This window comes from Lissotriton vulgaris, chromosome 1_2, assembly GCF_964263255.1.
Source record: "Lissotriton vulgaris chromosome 1_2, aLisVul1.2, whole genome shotgun sequence".
NCBI classification, from domain to species: Eukaryota; Metazoa; Chordata; class Amphibia; order Caudata; family Salamandridae; genus Lissotriton; species Lissotriton vulgaris.
In genome coordinates, this window is record NC_141686.1 from 13,054,858 (window position 1) to 13,074,990 (window position 20,133).

Sequence of the window (20,133 nt, forward strand, 5' to 3'; positions counted from 1 at the left end):
AAACACAATTTTGTTTTCTTACTTATGTAGAGAACAACACCAATAGCTCTAACTGTCACAAATGCGAGACCGATTGCATTGCAAATGCTTGTATTACCATACTCCCACCTGAACTCCTTCTTTCTTAATGTGGAACACCACCCTTCGAATGAAGAAAGTACAGCTACAGTGTTGCTTTAATTAACAGATTTGCTTCTGTTTCGCATCCCCAGTAGCCACTCCAGGGCATGAAAAGAACATAATTAGAGATCACAAAAGGCATTTTGCACCCTTGACTGCAGTCGTCTCATTTAGAATGCACATTGCTCTGTAAATATCTTTTGCAGTGATCTGATTGGTGTTCTGTCATAGACAATTGTTTCTTATTATCACACCAGTGTGAAAAAAAAGGAACGGATAGGAATCTGGGGGGAGCGGAGAAAGAAATGAATAAAAGAAAGTGTGTCTTCTTTTAACCATTTATTTCACTTATGTTTCAGAGTATATACAATGCTGTATCCCATTGATCCAATTTCCTGGATGACTGATCTGCGGTTTCATATGTGTGTCTAGTAGAAACAAAAGAGGGCTACAGTCTTTTGTTGCCAATTGCTAAATTGCCTGCCTTGAAACACTATTGCGGGACTGTAGTAGGCTCAATTAAACACTGAGGAACAGCTTTTCCATTCTTTTTGCAACGCAGCATGGCAACTTTCCGCCATGTGTTCCATGACAGGAGAGAGCAAAAATGCTCCAAATTTACAAAGATATGCGCATTTCTTCTCTCCCTGCGCTGGCCCACTGTGTGCTGCCAAGCACCAATGTAGGCACACATGCATAATAGGGAAGGATTGTTTTTGTGCTGGAAACCACACCTTTCTGCCCAAAAAATAAATTGTTAGGGGCATATTCCACTTTCTATGTATGCTGCGAAATGCAGCAAACGTAAAAAGAGAAATTAACGAAGAGAAAGAGAAATAAAGATATATTTCCTTGTTATTTTCTTTATCAAATAGACGCACCATTTTTGTGCAAACCCAGGTTTACAAGTCTCTGTAATTCTGGGTTTGCATCAAAATTAATGAATGGATGCATAGGAACACCCATGCTCCACTTATGTAACGCCTATCCAATGCAAAGTAAAGTAACGTATCACAATGCGCTGCACTGCATTACTTTGTACTTATGAAACCGCACTAAGCCACACAGAGTGGCTTTGCGTGGCTTAGTAAATACCAATTTCTGGACTTGTGGTGCCATGCAAGCACTGCGTCGCGCACAGACAGCCTATGATTTTTGTAACTCTGTCTCTGAATCTTTTTTCCATTGTGTTGTACACAGCTTTAGACTTCAAAACAAGAACTTCAAAGAACGAAGATGTTGGAAGCCAAACATCCACAATTTCCAAAAATAATTTGCCAAATTGCAAATTTAATAAAAAAACAGTGCAGTTTAGGGCTTTCGAAAATGAGAGATCACACCGGCATTTGGTTAACGTACATCCTATTACCTCACTCGCCTAGCACATTAAAATAACATACACAAACGACAACAAACTTATGTGGGCATTCCTGAGAGTGTAGTTCAACTCGAGATGTGTGTTACTTATACAATAGTTTATAGTATCAAGTGTTTGTGTAAATCTAGCGCTGTTTATGGGAGGGTGGTATTTGAAGTAGTAGTGAATGCAGCTGGACTGTGCTTCATTGTTACCGAGGTCTGGGTATATCTCCCTGAAAGTTACCCTGTGCCTTTCTCACGCTACTCTATATGAAGAGTGTAGTAAACAGAAAGAGGCTTCTTGATGGTTGAATCAGTTTAATCCAAGGAGACAGCTTACACAACCACCACGAACAGATGCAGAGTTGTAACTGATCTTAATAGAACATTACATTCCCAAGGATCCCTAAGAATCCCCAGGCAGTAGGAATCAAAACAATTCTGAATGGAACATAGGAAGGGAAGTACATGGTTAAAGGGAGAGTGAAGCACAGAATGGAATACTACACACCTTCCCCCTTAAAAAAACAAAAAAAAACAACAAGAAAAAAAAAAAAACTTAGAGGTAGTAATCATGTAACTTTACAGGAGTATGTTTTACACGAATGCTTTTCCTAAGAGACGAAGTATCATCGTTAGAAATCACATGACAAGGTATGGGAACATTTTCACTAACAGAGTCATTGACATGGCTAGAAGTTGGTTCAGTGGTCAAGTTGCCATTGTCAGGCATAGATGGACTGCAATTACCAGACACAGGAACAACACGATCAACAGACTGGTTCTCAGAGTCAAAAGAGTTAAACAAAGGAGAAAAAGATGTATCATTTTGATCACACAGAGGCTTAGCAGTGGAACAATCATTGGAGGATGGTGCAGAGTAGGGTTCTGCATTGGAAGAATTTGAACCTTTACACAGAGAAATCCTTCTAAAATTCCAAATTTTCCCATCCTCAACTCTCACAGCCTTAGAAAATACTTCAACAACCTTGCAAGGGTCCGACCACTTATTCCACTTATTGTCAAAAGCTCTACCTAATTTCACGCGGACAAAATCACCCACCCTGACTTTCTGACCAGAGTTTTTAGTAGACAGAAAATTGGCTTTCATTCTTTCCTGATACTTCAAAACTCTGTCCTTAACACAAGCAGGGTCTACAGAAGGATCAACCGGTATCTTAACTTTCATCCACCAAGGCAAAAGTTTGGAACCAGGCTTTCTGCCTCTAAGCAATTCAAAGGGTGAAAACCCTGTAACAGAATTGGGAGAGGTCCGGTAAGACAGTAAGGTGGAACGCAGAGTTTTTTTCCAGTCAAGATTGCTTTTAACAGCCAGCTGAATGGACTCTTTGATGACACGGTTAAAGCGTTCCGTCTGACCATTGGCTTGTGGATTATAGTTCGACACCCTTTTGTGCACAATCCCGCATCTCTGGATAAAAGATGAAAATTCTTTGCTTATAAATTGCGGACCATTGTCCGACACTATCTCTGCGGGAATTCCTTCCCTGCAGAAAACCTCATCAAGAAATTGAATAATTTGAGAGGAGCCAACTTTGTCGACAATTTTTAGTTCTGGCCACTTAGAAAAATAATCGATAAGGACCAGACCAAACACATTTTGCTGGGAAGACAAGTTAAGAGGTCCAATTATGTCAATGCCCAATTTCTTCCAGGGGCAAGAGACAAATTCAATGGGAGTAGTGGCAACAGACAAGGGTTTAACGGTCTTGTCACTTTTGTCGCAAGGGGAGCATGAGCGAACCCATTTGTCAACCATTCTGTCTACACCAGGCCACCAGTAGAACTCGCGTATGCGCCTTTTTGTGCCAGACATGCCCATATGGCCTTCATGGGCCATGGAAATAATTCTTTCTCTCAAAGAAGTGGGGGGAATGATTTTGTCGCTACGAAACACGAAACCTTGGTCAAACATGAGTTCGTCATTTACCTTAAAAAAAGAGAGAATGTCCCCAGATAAGTATCGCTCATGAGGCCAACCATATTGTAAGTGCCTGGTTAAGGAAGCAAGGTCAGAATCATTCGCCATAGCTTCCCTCCACTCAATTTCAGAGATGCTAGGAGAAACACCAGTTGGACCACAATCGTTGACATCATCGATGTTAGAAACAACATCAGAATCATTGTTCCAACTAACAGAAAAAATAGAATTTACTAAAGGCAACCTGGACATGCAGTCGGCGTGCACGTTTAACCGCCCAGGGACATATTCCACGGTACATTGAAATTCTTGCAATTTGGCTGCAAGACGTGCTAGGCGCACTGTTAAGGTCCTGCCACCACCAGCTGCCAGCATATTGATTAGGGGTTTATGGTCGGTTCTTAAACAGAACCTGGTTCCCCAAAGAAATTGCCTAAAATGTTCAGAGGCCCAGGTGCAAGCTAGTAGCTCTTTTTCAATTGTGGAGTAATTGAACTCAGCGCCCCGCAAGGTTCTTGAAGCATATGACACAACGTACTCTTCACCTTTGTCTTTTTGCATCAAGACAGAACCTAAGCCAACATTGCTCGCGTCCACACACACTATGCATTCTTTTTCTAAATCAAAAGGTCTTAGGAAAGGAGCACTAATGATTTCTTGTTTAAGTAATTCAAAAGCATGTTGTTGATCGTTATTCCACAAAAACTTCACATCCTTCTTCAATAACACCCTGAGAGGGTGAACCTTGGAAGCATAATCTTTGACAAATTTACTATAAAATTCTGTGAGACCAAGAAAGGAAACAAGTTGATCTTTGTTCAAAGGAGCAGGGGCTTCGGATATACTCTTGATGTGATTGAGTTTAGGTTTGATTCCCAGCGCTGAAATCTCATGGCCTAGGTATTCAACCTGACTTTGTCTAAATTTGCATTTTGATAATTTAAGAGTGAGACCAAAATCCTGTACACTTTTTAAAACTTTAGCCAAATTTTTATCGTGCTCCTCAAAATCTTTTCCATGTACCAAGATGTCGTCCTGGAAGGCGATTGCACCCTCACATCCTTCCAGAAGTGTCTTCATGAGGCGTTGGAATACGGACGCTGCACTAGCTAGACCAAATGGCATACGACAGTACTGAAACAAACCTTCAGGTGTAATGAAAGTGGTTAAGAATTTGGAGTCTTCATGTAAAATTACCTGATGGTAGGCGCTGGTTAGATCAAGCGTGGAAAAAACACAGGCGCCAGAGAGAGTGGAAATGAGCTCATGTATGTTGGGTAAAGGATGTCTGTTGATCCAGATCTCCTTGTTTAAGCTGCGGAGATCTACACACAGACGAAGCTCACCATTGCTTTTAAGGGATAAAACAACGGGCGAAACCCATGGGGATGACTCAACTGGTTCGATGATTTTTTTTGAAACTAAGTCAGATAAAATTAACTTTAATTTATCACGGTAGGCCAAGGGTACATTTCTGACTCTATGTCGGACAGGAACAGCTGATTCTTTAAGGATAATGCGGTGTTTGAAATTAGCGAAAACACCCATATTTGTCATTAAAAATACACGGAAAATCTTTTTTTAATTGGGAAATAAAGTCATTTTCCGGAGAAACCACATATACAGGAGGGGAGGCATTGGGATCAAGTTTGATCCCTAAGTCAAACTGATGGGGCCAGCATAAGATAGATGCTCCTTTCGAGGAGACATAAACCTTCCCCTTGATAGTTCTATCTTTAAAGCTGATCTCTGCCCACATAAAACCTTCAAGGCCTATCTTCTTCCCAGTATACCCTCCGGGATGTATGTCAGGTGGTAACAGTTCTTTTGGGGACCAAAACTTGTCGAAAACATCTTTGCCTATTATGGTGTACCAAGCACATGAGTCAATGAGCATGGAGATTTCTACACCATTAATAAGAATGATGTCACTAGGAAAACCTTTGCACTCGGTATCACCAACACACAACATCGTGTTAATTTCAGAAGGTTGTTCACAGTCATCATACTCATCATGTGATAAAAAATTGACTTTCTGCGTGGATTTGCACATTTTAGTGAAATGACCTGACTTTTTGCATTTAACACAAATTTTGTTCCAAGCATGACACCCTTTGTAATTTCCCACATGGTCATTAGCGCCACATCTATAACAAATTATAGGAGACCTTCTTTGGAAAGTTCTGTTGTCTCTGCTAAAGTTGTCCCTTCTAGTGATATTGGAAGTAGGTTTTCTGTAATTTGGGGGATTCCTGACTAATGAAACCTCCGGGATAGTTACTTTAGTTTTGATATCATGGCCTCTTATTTCGTTAACAAACAATTCCGATTGCTCAATACCTTTTGCAATGTTTAGGACAGCGTTAAGAGAGGTCTCAGTGCCCATCCACAAACGTTCCTGTATCTTTTTACTTTTGGTACGCATCATGATTTGGTCCCTTAAAACTTGGTCAAAATCAATGGTTTCAAAGGAACAAGAACTAGCTAGAGTGCGTAGAGCAGCTACATATGTTTCTATGGATTCATCTTCTTTTTGAATTCTAGAGTAAAATTTAAAACGTTCCATCACAGTATTGATTTTCCTACCAAATCTGATGCTTAATTGCTTGACAACAACCTCAAAAACATTTACATCACCAGCACCAGAATTGTCAATGGGTGGAAGACTTTCTAGTTCTTTAAGACCGGCGCCACCTAGACAATTTTTAAGTAAGGCGAGTTTCCTTTTAGGAGAACAGCCGTCTTCTTCTACCACATCAACGTAAGCTAAAAAAGTTGGATACCAAAGATCCCATTCTACTTTGGGATCACCAGCCGAAGGTAGGAAATGTGCAGGTGAAATTATGTTATTTGACATTTTTCGAACAAGTATTAAAAACAGGTAAAAGAAAGGAAAATAGAAATAAAAGTCACAGTTATTTGGCTGGATAAATTGTCAAAAATACAGTATATAACAATAGTATCAAAGTTTGAGGTACCTTCTCTGTGAATAAAGGTGTTCAAAACGATTCCCTCGTAAGTGAAACCACAACCAGGAAATAGATTATAAAACACAATGATAAAGGATACACAAATAACTGTGGTGGATATCGATGTGGTGGAATTAAACTACATAAATATTTGTAGCGTTACAAAGAATTAAAACGGGACTCGGATCGGAGTCTGTTGCCGTGACAATTCAAGATGGCGGCTGGAACGCAGCGCTGTACGTAGAAGGACGCTGTCTAACGACGCATGTACACACGGAGGCAGCGTGTGAGGATGACGCGTCTGTTCTGGGAGAATGGTGAGAGGATTCCGGCAGCGAGTGGAGCGCACGCGGAGATGCAGGTGAGTCTCTGTGCTTTTGAAAGATGCACTTCAGTAAAAGGATCGTAGAAAACACCAATAATTCCACGAAAACACTGGCAGAAAGAGGAATTTCACACGGAGACAGACCAAAGTAAATGTGAAATGAAATTCTCCAGAATGTGAGCGCGGAACGCTCGAATTCTCAAATTTAGATGCATAAAACACGGAGAAACAGCCGCAGGTGCAATCAAGGCACGTCAAGTAAGGAATACTGCCGCTGGTGTTATAATTTAACACATAGAATTTTTAGAAAAGTACCTTAAAAGGATCCACACTGTAAACGGTGAACGCTGTCTCCAAACTGGATTTTCTTTTTTTTTTTAAGAGAAAAAAAAATAAATGAAGAATAACACGGGTCCTGTTGAGCTTCAGGCTTGATATCCCGATCGTCGCCAGAATATGTAGTAAACAGAAAGAGGCTTCTTGATGGTTGAATCAGTTTAATCCAAGGAGACAGCTTACACAACCACCACGAACAGATGCAGAGTTGTAACTGATCTTAATAGAACATTACATTCCCAAGGATCCCTAAGAATCCCCAGGCAGTAGGAATCAAAACAATTCTGAATGGAACATAGGAAGGGAAGTACATGGTTAAAGGGAGAGTGAAGCACAGAATGGAATACTACAAAGAGTCCCAGGTGCCTAGAGTCCTGGTCCCGACTACTGCACCTGACTTCAGTGTGGCACTACCTTATGAGAGGAGAGCTTGTCACTTACAAAATACACTATGAACCAGGGGATCCTCATATTTAAGTGGCGGATGGAAGGTTTAAGCTTTTCTCATGGATTGCACATGTAGAAGCCAGCAGGTAAAATGCTATAACTGAGATAAGTGAATGATGAAGGGTGGTGAAGGCTGTTCGGGGAATTGCTTCAATCACTTCTCTTATAAGCCACATTACATCCATTCAGGTTCTCCACATCCTTACACGTGCATCACATACACATCTTCATCCTATATCTTACTTCATATCCATAGGTAGCAGGAAACCAAGCTTTGCATGAATGTAGAAAACCCCAGTCACTGATTTTGGGTATCGGTAAATTCAGTGTTGCAATTTACACACTTACAGGTAGCAGTCAACAGAGACGTTGACATGACAGATTCTCACAGAATGACTAATCGAAATTGTGTTAAATGCCTGAGAGTAGGAGGGGCCGCTTTCTTTAAGTATATGAACTTACAGTGACATGCATCAACAAAACGTTTTGCGATACCTTATTAGCGATTTTTAAGGAATTGCAAATAAGGAATCGCTAAACGGGATGCATAAATTTATTCACATAATTTTTGCGATTCGGTAAAAATTGCAATTTTTGTACCGAATCGCAAATATTATGCGAATTCTAATTTGCGATTTCGCAATTCCCATTGATTCCTATGGGCCAAAAGGCCCATAGGAATCAATGGGAAGGCATTGACATTTTGCGAATTGCAATTAGCGATTCACAAAATGGTAATGCATTCCATGGGTGCAGGGGGGGTCCAAAGGACCCCCTCCTGCACCCCTGAAATGTATTTTAAAGTGCATGTTTCACACACACATGTCCTAAGGACATGTGTGTCTGTAACATGACAGTGTGTAAAATGCTAATTTGACCATTTTAATAATTTTTCGCAAATTACCACGAGGTTCACCCTTGTGGTAATTTGCAACCCCTAATTGCGAATTCGCAATTTTAAAAGGTTTCTTGCATTGCATTTAAGGAATTGCAAAATGCGATTCCTTAAATGCAATCGCAATTTGAGAATTCGCAAATATTTGCGAATTCTTAAATTGCGAGGGCCTTGAACTTTCATGCATTCCAAAAGAGGATTTTGCGATCGCAAACGGCCGATTTTTGCGATTCGCACCATTTGCGATCGCAAAATCCTTTGATGCATGTACCTGTTAGTAACTACTAAAATACGCCTGCAAACATTGCTTAGTTATTACCTGAATAAAATGCTTTCCCTCCTAAAAAGACTTTGAAGTGGAGATCCATATTCGAGCGAGGTGTGAATATACAGTATACTGATCTGTATTTGAGCGATAACACTGTCTGTGGCTCCCATTGTGTTGTGGCAGGTGAGGTTCAGCTGGCAGCATTAAATGAATGCCTGTGAGCACAGGTCCTGGACAACTCGTGCAGACAAAAATAATCTTCAGCGCCCCAGAGGAAGCCATACATTTATGAAATTCTTACAACACCACCTCTGACTAGTATATCGTCGCACCATGGAGAATTTGGCAGCGTGACAGTCTCATAACAAGAGGCCGAGTTCAACGGCTGGTGCCTTGTAAAGATTCTCAGGTGACACAAACCAGTGGCTGCTGCCAGAAGACACTCCGGCACCTAGCGGTGCTGGGACCGGTCGCCAGTGGTGCAGCAGTCCTGCTTCACCAATTAGGATGCGACTGCCACTCCGGCGGTCACCTCCCACATCTTTGACATTGCGGTGGGCAGTGTTGTAGGCATCACCCACCAGAATGCCAAAGAGGCATAGCAATGAACAACTTGACAGGCACCATGTGGTGCCTGCACCTTGTGCATGGCAATGAGGGGGGTACCATAGGTACCTACCAGTGCAGCCACCCACCCCTCACCCTCCCCTGGAGTCCCCTAACGAGCCCCCACAGTCATTATCCGCATGCCTTTCTGTGGCGGAGTCTCCGCCACGGAGCGGCATGCCCACCGCATTCATCATTGTGGACCTTTTCCGCCCAGCAGGCAATCGTGACGATTACCAGCCAGTGGAAAAGCGGCGGACGGTCTCTCCGTCCACCGAGTGACCCCTCACCATGTTAATATGGCGTTGGTAAATGGCGGTCCAGCAGGGAGTTATGGCATGCGGATCGCCAACGCCGGTCGGGATCCACATGCCATCATAATGACCCCCTATGTGTGTATCCTCATCCAGCACGGCTGATCAGTAACCGTTCATGTTTTTTAACTCTGCAGGTCTATTCTTTTTAATGCAACATTTAAATTTGCCTTCAGACTTCTGGTGAACCGGTGTCCCTGCCTGTAGTGTGAGCCTTATTAAAGTATGCATGTAACGTGTGATATCCCAAGGTTCCTACCAGGGATAAGCGGCGTGAGCCGGCAAATTCTGCTCTGCTAGTGGTTGGTGAAGGTTTTGCTGAACTCTGCATTTCAAGCAGAGCGCAGAGTGGCAAAACTCTGCAAACTCAGGTGGCAGAGCGGAGTTTACTGCCCACTCCAAGTATTTAGTCAAAGGTTTCCCAAAGATATTCACGTTTTACCAATAAAGTTGAAGATTGTAAATGATAACGATCTAAATGGTGATTGTGACACACTAAATTCCCCCACTGTTGTAATGTGATATTATCTATAGATTTCCAATCAGTATTTATCACCTGTAGTGCAATGGCAATAAGTAGATCAACCAGTTTACAAATGGATTTATTGCTAGGCCAAATATTACTTAAGCCACGAAAAACAGATCATTAATAGAAAATGTAGAGTGAACTTCAGTAATATGTCCTATTCTTGTCACCAACTGCTCCCAATATAATGACAATTTAGAACAAAGGAAGAACATGTGAAGGTGAGTACGAAAATTGGAATTGCACCACCAGCAAGCGCCACCTTGAAGCATTTTACACCTGAAGAGAAATTCAGGTGTATGAAATAACATATTGTAGAAACCACAGACTGTTTGAGTGAGACTGGCAGAACGAACTGTAGAACATTTTTTTCCCATATCTTCTGCCACAGTGTGGTAGGCCAACTAGAGTGTAAGTCTGATTCCCATAAAAGTTCTGATTTAGACTTTGGCCTATCTGAAATGGGAGACAGCAATGTTCTGTATATTATTGAGACTGTAGTGAATTGAAGTATGTGACTTAAATTTGATATTGCTGGAAGGATTTCAGAGAGATAATATAGGAAGTGGAGAGAGTTGAAAAGGGAATGATAATATTATTATGTCAAACCAATTAAGAAATAGTAACTATACCTCTAATGAAACAAGACCGCCAAAATAGTGGTTCACCATTAACTAGTACATTTTTATTATACCAAATACAGCTATGGAGTAATTTGTCAGCTAAAGCAAGAGGAGCAACTAAGTAGGGCTACTGCAGGTACCCAGTATTTAGGAAGTTGTGACAGATGAATAAGGCGATTATGAGAAAAGGGGGAAGTGAGGGCCACTTGAAACCATAGTTTGAGTGGCCGGACTGAAAGGCCTAAAAAACAGTTTTGACATTGATACTGGAAGCCAAATGATAACAAGAGAAATCATGAAACTTGACCTTACCTACTGATTGCGAAGATTTGAGACGATGTAAAAAATATAGGAAGGTCTGAAGTACCATAAAAATGTAGATAAAAGTCTATCAATAACTTTAAAATACATTATCAGAATTTTGATAGGCAATGTAGGAAATCTCTAAGAGTTTTGTACTAAACAATACCTAGACACTTGATATTATCAGGGTTCCAGGCAAGATTCATTCCAATAAAAAGGCGCTTTGAAGCAGAACTTATTAAGCCTATAACCGGAGACTCCCAAATATTCATTACGGATTTAAGAAAATATTGGATGTGAAATTTTGGGCTTAGTGATATAAAGCAGGATATAGTCTGAATAGGCTGTAAATGTCAGATGGACCATATTCAGCTGAAATCCATAGATATCCTCAGAGTGCTTCAAGTTCAATGTTCAAGTGCAACTATAAATAACATTTGCAATTGAGATGAACCCTGCTGTGTGCCTCTGTAAAGGGGAGAATAGGAAGATTGGATACCATTAACCAAAACAGAACATGCGGATGAATGTAGTGAGGAGAATAATTGTAAACATTGAGAGGCAAACCTGTGCCAATGGAGACTATGCATTAAATTGATCCAATCTACTCAATCAAATGCCTTTTTGGCATCCAAGGCCACTGCTGCCAATAATTGATTAAGTTTACCTGCCTTAGTGAGAATGTTTGAAAAGACTCGCAAATTATCCGTAATGATCCTACTATAAACAACTATTTAAAGAGAGGAAATGAGTAATAACCTAAATAATTTGGTAAAAGGTCATTTAGAAAAATTAAGGAAAAATTCAACCGTGAACTCATCTGGTCGCAGCACTTACCAAGTGGAAGGCGTTTAACAGTAAAAAACAACTAATTTTCTTGTAACGTTGCTTCAAGAGGGGACAAATCAACCACTGATGATTTGCGCATGGAAGAGTGAGAAAACAAAAAAGAGAGAGAATCCTCATATGGCATGTCTTCAGAGTATGGGGTTTAGAGTGTTTGGTAATAATCTTCAAAACAAATAACAATATCAGAGTCCCAGAAGAATTTAGTTCCTGACTGATTAGTGATAGAGGCAGTAGAGGATTTTCCTGGCCTACTTTTAAGATAGTTGGCTAGTAAAATCCAAGTTTTATTACATCCCCCATAGTATCTAGCATTAATTTTTAAAAGAGTACCACATGCCTTTTCCATATTCGTTTTACCAAATTGGATCTTGGCAGCAACAAGCACATCATGGCCAGTCTAATTATTTTTAGACACAAAATATTTATGTTCTAATCTCTTAATTTCGCTAAGTATAGCAGCCGATTCCTTCGCCATAGTTTTTTGTTACTTACAAACATAAGAAAGAATAAAACCTCTAGATGCAGCCTTAAACGCATCCTAAACAAAATTAAAAGAAGATTCACCTGTATCATTAATCTTAAAATAGTCATCAACAATAGCTTTGTAAAAAGAAAGAAAGACTTTATAAGAGTATAAGTAATTATTGAATCTCCAACAAGAACAAGATGCGGAATTGGGAAGAATATCTAAATCAGCAGACACAGGCGCATGGTCGAAAATTAAAATTGAAACAATCAAATTATTATTATAACTAAATGTTGAATAAGATTCTTGCTAAGGAAAATATAATCTACCCTAGACTGTGTTTTATGAGGAGCAGAGTAAAATAAATATTACTGTAGCTCAGGGTGAGCTCATCTCCAGGAGTAATAGCATTCGTAAACATTTTAGGAAAAATGTTGTAGCTGAATGGGGATCCAGAAAAGGGTCCATTATTTGATTGCAGTCACCCCTAAAATGAAATTATCAGAATCATTTTTAGTAACTAATTGCATAATATGTTTTTCAAAATATAGATAGTGGGGTCATATACATTAAGAATTGTAAAAGTAATGTTACCAATAATAAGTCGTACCAAAACCCATCTACCTTCCTGATCACTTTCCTTGGAAATGTGGGAAACATTTAAACTTTTACGGCACAAAATGGCTACTCCATTTTTATGTTGCAGAGAAGAGGAAAAGAAACGTTTTCCCACCCATTGTTTTCTAAGTTTGATAATGTCAGCATCAGTAAGATGAGTTTTTAGAAGCAGCTGGCATCGCAATCTAGAAAGGTGAGATAAAACTCTTTGGCGTTTAATAGAGTTTTTCAAACCTTTAACGATTCATGTTGTAACTCTAAGCTGTATGGGAGGCAAGTTCATACCTGAACATTGGGAATACATCCAGAAATTAGTTTATTAAAAACTAAAAGTATCAGCAAAGAGTAAAGAGGAACAGAGAGAAAAAGAAAGAAGAGAAAAGTAGAGGAAAAAGGCATATGGGAGATTTAAAAAAATCCCACAAAGATAAAAACAGCTAAAAGGTAATGCCGGAAGTAAAACCTAGTTGCGAAAAACAGCTTACATGTTAAAATGATCATTCGTAGGGACGAGAAGAGTGCCGAGCACCTAAAGAAGATGGAACCAGACCTGGCTCTGGGACACATGAAAAAGATAAATAAGAACCATCAAACAAATCAGCTATCACCAACACAAAGATAGAGCGATATGGGGGCACATGCATCAAGCTAATTTGTAATCGCAAAATAGCAGAATGCAATACATCATTGAAAATTCGCTAAATTTGCGACTCTCATTTTTGCAAACCTGAAACTGCGAATCCATATTTGCGAATTCGCAAATATGGATTCACAATTCAATGCATCATAAATCGCAAATTGCGAGAAATCAAAAGTTCACAATTTTGCACATGCAAAATAACACCAATTCACATAAGGTGGTAACCAACTGAAAACTATTAAAACAGGACCAGAATGCCTCAGAATGTTTCACAATGGCCGTGTTGTACGTCCTGGCGAGGAGGATGAGGATTCAAGCAGCTGCACAGATAAGAAGGAGGATACAGGAATGCATTTTAGATTGTGCTGTACATTGTTGGGGAAGACAGAGGAAGAGATTTATGAGAAATATAGGTTGAATTTTTCCATGATATATGATCTGATAGCTGAATTAGATCCACTACTGCAGCGTCAGACTCGCAGGACACATGCCATCCCCACCCATGTGCAGGTCCTATGTTCACTGCACCTCCTAGCCTCAGGAGGTGTTTCCCAAAGTTCACGTTCGCGTTTCTTTAATGCGTTCCTGGACTCCATGTTGCCGAGGATGCACCACCACATAAGATTTCCAACTACCCCACAGGAATTACTTAAAACTAAAATGGACTTTTACCAGATAGCCAACTTCCCCCATGTAATTGGTTGCATAGGTGGGACACATGTAGCTATATGTCCTCCCTCAGTGAATGAGTACATTTTCAGGAATAGGAAGTCATATAATTCAGTGAATATGCAAGGCATATGCAATGCAAAGAACATCATCACAGACATAGTGGCAAGATACCCAGGTAGTACGCATGGTTCTTACATCTTCAGACAAAGCGCCATACATACACATCTTATTAGGGGTGAATTTGGTGAAGGATACCTGCTTGGTAAACACATTTCACTCTCTTAAGTAGATTATCTGTTCCGTGTGAGACATAGCAGTGACTCAGCTATTGGCTGTTACAGGTAAAAGCGCATATGCTGTGCGCTCATTCATCTTGACACCATACATGAATCCAATGACACCAAGTGAACTGTGGTTCAATGCCGTGCACAGGACAACACGCAATGTGATTGAGAGGACCTTTGGCCTACTGAAAAGTCGATTCCGCTGCCCACATAAAACAGGCAGTGCATTGCAGTACAGGCCAGATACCTGCTGTAAAATTGTTGCCACTTGTGCCATGTTGCATAGCATAGCAACTGCCAAAGGCGTACCACTGGAACTATCAGATAGTGAACCCGAAGAGGACGATGAGACATTACAACCACAACAAGCAGCAAGTGCATCGAATGCAGCAGAAGGAAGACAGCTGCATCAAATCCAACACTACATTGTTACTTTGTTACTTTGACAACTGGATTTATTTAACCCAAAAATAACCATTTGTGTTATCGCAACCATTCCAAGCTGAAAAATTACAATGTGAAAATATAAATGTTTGCCATGGTACTTTACATCAGTCCAGACAAATATAGTTTCTGGTTACCTCACCAAAAACAAATCTTGTGGACATGTCCACACTATTTTGTGTGTCCATGCACTCCCATTGCACGTTCTGGGTGCTCAGACACATCCCTGTTAGAGCACTCTGATGCTGGAGTATTACATGTGCTGCGCTTCCTGCATTCCGCCACTGGTGCCATGCTGCTACTGTGGCTGGAGCTATCCTCACTATCCCCTCCCCCCATGACACTACTGGCAGCAACAGAATTTGTTTGCATCTGCTCCACATCATTGGTTACTTGGATCAGCCCCCTGGCCCCATCTCCGCAGCAATGTGTCATTTCCAACTGCATGCCTATTGCACGTCGGGATAGTTGTGCAATTGTTGTGCTAAGCCGAATGATGGCCCCATGGTCCCATCCAGGCGTCTGAGAAATTGGTGGTGTCTTTTGCGATGGGACACCTGATCATCTTTCATTACCTTGCATAGGTCCCTGAGTGCTACTGTCATCTCACCAAAGTGTTCATTTGTTTCGCTGTGACCTTCCTGCACAGCTGTTATGAGATGCTTCATGCTGTCCCTCATCTCACCCATGTTTCCTGCAAGAGTTGAAAGGTGTGCCTGCATTGACCGAATCTGTTTGACTTGGAGGCGCTGTACCCTTAACATAGCATTCTCAAGACCAGCGAAGGACGTTGAACTCTCGCCTTCGTCAGCTTTCATCATTGCAGCTGCCCTGCATCTCCTGATTCTGATTTTCCTACGTTGCAGCTGGACACGTGATCTTGATGTGAGTGTATTCACAGGCTGTGGTATTTTAGGCTCAGGTTGTCTCTCATCCCCTGTTTCAAGAGCAGACAATGGTGCCACTGTGATCCTGTGTCTTGTTGGAGCTGGTGTTGTGGGTGCTTGTGACACTGCAATGTCTTCTCCTGACTGAGACTCACTCTCCGGGGGTGCATGTCCTTCACTGTCCTCTGACTCCTGTTAAGGTGCATCTGTGATGTTGAACAAAACATTATTAGTTAGCACATTTGGACATGTTTTCACTTTTGTACATTGTATTGTTAACCGCTTGGCCGCGGCGCAAATTCTGCCGCGGTGCGGTGCAAATTGGCGCATGCGCAGATTAGACGGCCCCCGGCCATACAACGCACATGCCCACTGTAATGTCGGACAGCTGGAGGCCGTCCGACGCATCGAAGAGGTTAAATAAAGTTATATTGAAAAACACTGTGTGTGGATATCGACTTGCTTGTCACAATTGATTGCAACTATTCTGGTTTGCTACCTACTTGCCTTCCCATGTGAATTTACTGACTGCAATTCCCATAATGCATGTGTGTGTTACAAGTAAAACATGGACTGGAATACTATGGTCTACACTAAGATCTGAGTTACGGATTTTGTTTGCTAATACATGAAATTGGCTGTTAATTTGCATGCATCTTACCTTGGGAGGTAGTGGGTGGTGCCAATGAATCTATTGATGTCACTCCAACAACTGTCTCCGGCTGAAGGGTGGTCTACACAAGGTCCTTCAAGGATGTTTGTGTGGATTACCCGCCTCCAGTGTTTTTTTGCTGCAGCAAGCCTTTCAGCAACCCTTTCTTTGGCCCAGCTTCACAGCTAATACCACTTTTTGAGGAAATCAGATATGCTGCGCTGAGTAACACCCACTGTGCTGATTTTTCTTTGAATTGCCAGCCACAAATTATATTTTTCAGACTCTGGGACCTGCAGTGACTGTTTCCCAAACAGTTGTTTCTGGCTCCTCACAACTTCTTCAATCAGTATGTCCAACTCCTTTTCACTAAATTTCATCTTCCTTTTGCACTCCTTCTTTGGTGTTTCTGAATCCCTGCTGGCAACTGCACCAGTTGAAAAGTCCCAAAGGTTTTCAAAATGCTGTTCTCCAACAGTTTGCTTCCTCCTCCTCACTCTCAGCACACAGGTAACAGCATGGGCGTGGTCACTTCCTGATTCTGACATCATCATGCTGCATCGTATTCTGGGAATCGCTATTTGCGATTCGCTAATAGCGTAATCACAAAAATTGCGAGTCGGTATTTCCAAATCGCAATTAGCTATTTATACCAAATTGCAAACATTTCACAATGTTTTTATGTATTTCCATTTGCGACTTGCAAATTGTGATTCAGTAAAAATCGCAATTTGGGAATCGCAAATCTCAATGTTGATGCATATCCCCCCATGGAGAGAAAAATAGTGCCAAACAATATATTATGAGGAAAATAAGTATAGTTAGTCATTTTATTTTTCATATTGCGTGCAGGTAGTGTCTTCTGCGTAGTGTGGGGCTGGTGGGACTTGGTAGCGAGGGGGGAAGAGTAGTTTGCACTCCCAAAGTGCGCAACAAACGGTTTGGCCCGCCCTCTTGGGCCAACTAAACAGTTCATGTGCACTTTGCATGTTCCTATCAGAATGCATTACACAGCCTGTTGAGGAACATGCACAGGCTCCCTGTTCGAGTTTGAGTGCCGATTCACGGCACTCAGACCCATAACAACGCTACATTGCAGCGTTGTGATTGGCTCAGGGGAGCCTGTGTGTCGGGTGCTTCCTGCTGCCTGCCAGACTACAAAGGAGAAAGGAAGAGGACGCAGAGGAGGTGGCGGTTCAAGGTGTTTTTTTTATTACTTGACCTCCTCACCCCATCCCCCCATCCCGTAGCAGCAGCTACTGGTAAATACAAGACGATAAAAAACAAACTTCCCATGGACTAATATGAATGAAATGCTACATTGAGGAGCAAAAAGAGATGTAACAGGACATGTACGCCAAATTGGGCTAAAAGACAATGAGAATAATATGAGTTATGCAAAATCAAAGTTCAAGATAGAATAATTCCTAAAGAGAAGAAAACATCAGATAAATTGGAAAGTTAATCAAACTGAAGATATATAACATTCAGGTCATTGCAGCAGCGCCAATTTCCATATCCTCAAGACAATGTGATGAAAAAAGTCCTGTAGTTTAGCTAGATTTGTAAAGGTATAAGAAGTCTCTTTATAAGTTACTTTGAAAAAAAGTGAGTGGACAATGCTGTTTCTAATGCTAATGGCTGTAATTGTGGACGAAGAACCAAAAAGCATTTTTTTCTTGCAGTGGTTGCATTACAGATGTCCTGGGAAAAATACACCTTTGTTTTGTAGTTCCTATAAATCTATATAGGTTCTTTGCGTTTTGACAACAAAGTAAGAGATTGGTGTCCAGACTGATTCCAGACACCCTCATAGGTTATGTTCGCAGGTAGACCATCTACCTCACAGTGCCACTATAAGCCCCACAGCCCTACCAAGGAGTGAACAGTTTCTGGCAACTATCAAACATGACAACTCTGACCCCTCGGGGATCGTGGAAACAGTAAAGTACTTTTCGCTTCGTCGCTTGTGCTTACTTGCTCTCAAAGAGATATACAGAATAAACAATGGGGATGTTTTCAATAAACATTTATTGAAGCAGCGTCATTCTAGTATAAAATATGTTTGCTGCAACAACCATGAGACAGAAACAGATATATATGATTACAAGCACGAATACAACAAATATGAGATAGAATTCTACCATAGTGCTAAAACAGTAAATATATGCAGGCATTTAAGTAGATGACAGTTATAATGCGTACTCCTACGATGCAACCCTAACTAGATGTACCTAAGTTCACCTAGTGCAGCCAAGAATCCCCCTAAGAGCCAGCCCCATTACCTGATGTGAGAGAGCAAAGTACGAGTACCCAATCTTGATCTTGAGTTGGGCACCCCGCGAAGGGATGTCAGACCACTGCGGGCTGGAGTGTTTGCGTGCAGGGACTTCAACGTCTCATGTCGGCATAGAAGTTTCTTCTCCTCTCTTTTGCCCAGCAAACATGTGATGCTTATATACCCAAAAGGTACCATCAGGGGTTCTACCTAGATGTGTCATGGTACTGTGGGCATGTCGGCCAAGGATGACGATAGTGGTGACCCTTTTACAGTTATTCTGCACAAAATGGCAATCCTGCAGTGATACTGAGAATCCTCATGCACAATACATGATGCTAGTTGTCGGAGAAACCCCACAACATTTATGCGACAACTAACTAGTTAAAAGGTCAGCGCCAGAACCGTTATGTAGAGCAAGGTAAGACAAATGTAGGCAAACGGTCGTGCAACTACCTAGGCCGATATTGTGGTACAGTGGGCTTCACCACACTTTGTTACCCGACGAGTGGTCACGCTAGTTTGCCAGGAAATAAAATATGCATCAACTCAGTGTGCTGTTAAAAAAGAATGATGGTGCCCCTAGGTCTATGATGAGGAGAGCTTACAGATAGTTTTGGACCAAAACAACAGGCTGTTCGAATATTGAGTGGGCTATGATCAGCTAAACTACAATGGTAGGTATGATTTTTTGCAAAAGGGAGCTCGTTAGACCCTTCTAAATTTTCCAGAATTCTGTAGAGCTGTAAATCAGTTTTCCTGTTTCTATTTTCTAAGTCTTCAGTAGACCTTTTAAGCAACTCTATTTCCTCTGTTAGCAGGGATAGGACCGGGATTGAGTCCTTTACATTGCGGATCCTTTGTGCCATAGTTGCAATATACTGGTCATGTGTGGAACATTTCTCCACAATATGAAGTAAAGAGCCATTCATTTCAACTACAAAGGGTTTCAGAGCTCTTAGTTCTTCCATTACATCATCCTAAGTGAAATGATGAGGTGTTTTAGATGGTAAATTCAAGTCTTTTTTTGGGCATTCACTGAAGAGGGGGTTTCTTGGGCAAAGCTCCGGACGCAGAAGAGGAACACTCCAAACCTAGGTTGCCAGAGACTTAGGAGTTTTGTTCTAGATGTAAGAGGAGGTATAAGTTAGAAGGTATAAGGGGTGGAGACGTATCCCTCTCTTTTAGAAATCTACCCATAAAAGTTGGTTAAATAGCATAGAGACCCCCTAATTAATAAAAAAGATATAAGACAGTGTAATGGGTCTGGTCTAACTGAGACTAATTAAACATGACGTAGCAAAGATATG